The sequence below is a fragment of the Seriola lalandi genome, unplaced genomic scaffold (assembly GCF_002814215.2).
Source record: "Seriola lalandi dorsalis isolate HSWRI2012SDOR001 ecotype SW California unplaced genomic scaffold, Sedor1 jcf7180002054648, whole genome shotgun sequence".
NCBI classification, from domain to species: Eukaryota; Metazoa; Chordata; class Actinopteri; order Carangiformes; family Carangidae; genus Seriola; species Seriola lalandi.
The window spans coordinates 220,442-221,905 of NW_019525201.1; the positions used below are offsets into that span (position 1 = coordinate 220,442).

Below are 1,464 nucleotides of genomic sequence, written 5' to 3' on the forward strand. Positions count from 1 at the left end.
TCTGGTCTGGTCTCAGGTGTCTGGTTTCTGGTCTGGTCTCAGGTGTCTGATCTCTGGTCTCTGGTCTCCGGTCTCTGGTCTGATCTCAGGTCTCTGGTCTCAGGTCTAGTCTCTGGTGTCTGGTCTGATCTCTGGTCTCCGGTCTCAGGTGTCTGGTCTCAGGTCTCTGGTTTCTGGTCTCTGGTCTGGTCTCTGGTCTGGTCTCTGATCTGGTCTCAAGTGTCTGGTCTCTGGTCTCAGGTCTCTGGTCTCCGGTCTCCAGTCTCTGGTCTCCGATCTCTGATCTGGTCTCTGGTCTCAGGTCTCTAGTCTAGTCTCTGGTCTCTGATCTGGTCTCAGGTCTCTGGCCTCTGGTCCTTGGTTTCTGGTCTCTGGATTCTGGTCTCTGGTCCCTGATCTGGTCTCTGGTCTAGTCTAATGGCTCTGGTCTCTAGTCTAGTCTAATGGCTCTGGTCTCTGGTTTCCGGTCTCTGATCTGTTCTCAGGTGTCTGGTTTCTGGTCTCTGGTCTGGTCTCAGGTGTCTGGTTTCTGGTCTGGTCTCAGGTCTCAGGTGTCTGATCTCTGGTCTCTGGTCTGATCTCTGGTCTCAGGTCTCTAGTCTAGTCTCTGGTGTCTGTTGTCTGGTCTCTGGTCTGATCTCTGGTCTCTGGTCTCAGGTGTCTGGTCTCAGGTCTCTGGTTTCTGGTCTCTGGTCACTGGTCTGGTCTCTGGTCTCTGGTCTAGTCTCTGGTCTCTGGTCTGGTCTCAAGTGTCTGGTCTCTGGTCTCCGGTCTCTGGTCTCAGGTCTCTGGTCTCAGGTGTCTGGTCTCAGGTCTCTGGTCTCCGGTCTCCAGTCTCTGGTCTCCGATCTCTGATCTGGTCTCAGGTCTCTGGTCTCAGGTCTCAGGTCTCTAGTCTAGTCTCTGGTCTGGTATCAGGTCTCTGGTCTCAGGTCTCTGGTGTCTGGTCTCAGGTCTCTGGTCTCCGGTCTCCAGTCTCTGGTCTCCGATCTCTGATCTGGTCTCAGGTCTCTGGTCTCAGGTCTCAGGTCTCTAGTCTAGTCTCTGGTCTGGTCTCAGGTCTCTGGTCTAGTCTCTGGTTCCGTCCCTCTGGCCATCATCAGTTAATTAGATGAGTATCAACTGAAAGTGAACTGGAGCAGTTTTGATGGATCAACTGATTTCCTGATGAGAAAAGTAACAGCTGCACAGCTTGTACTGATCACTGATATTTGATATTTGATATTGATATTTAATGATGATGCTGTATGTGTCAGATTGCGCAGAAGTACGACCCTCAAAAGGAGGAGGAGCTTCGCTTCTGGATCGAGGAGGTCACAGGCATGTCGATAGGAGAGAACTTCCAGAAAGGTCTGAAGGACGGAGTCATCCTTTGCGAGTAAGTGTGTGTGTCTGTGTGTGTGTCTGTCTCAGTCTGAGTGTGTGTATAAGTGTATCTCTCAGTGTGTGTGTGTGTGTGTGTGT

At 51.7% G+C, this 1,464-nt stretch overlaps 1 protein-coding gene across 2 annotated transcripts in view; it reads left to right on the top strand.

Moving 5' to 3' along the window:
* Positions 1-1,464, top strand: part of cnn3a (calponin 3, acidic a) — a 21,278-nt gene that overhangs the window by 17,059 nt on the left and 2,755 nt on the right. The gene's annotated exons all lie outside the window — the stretch shown is intronic.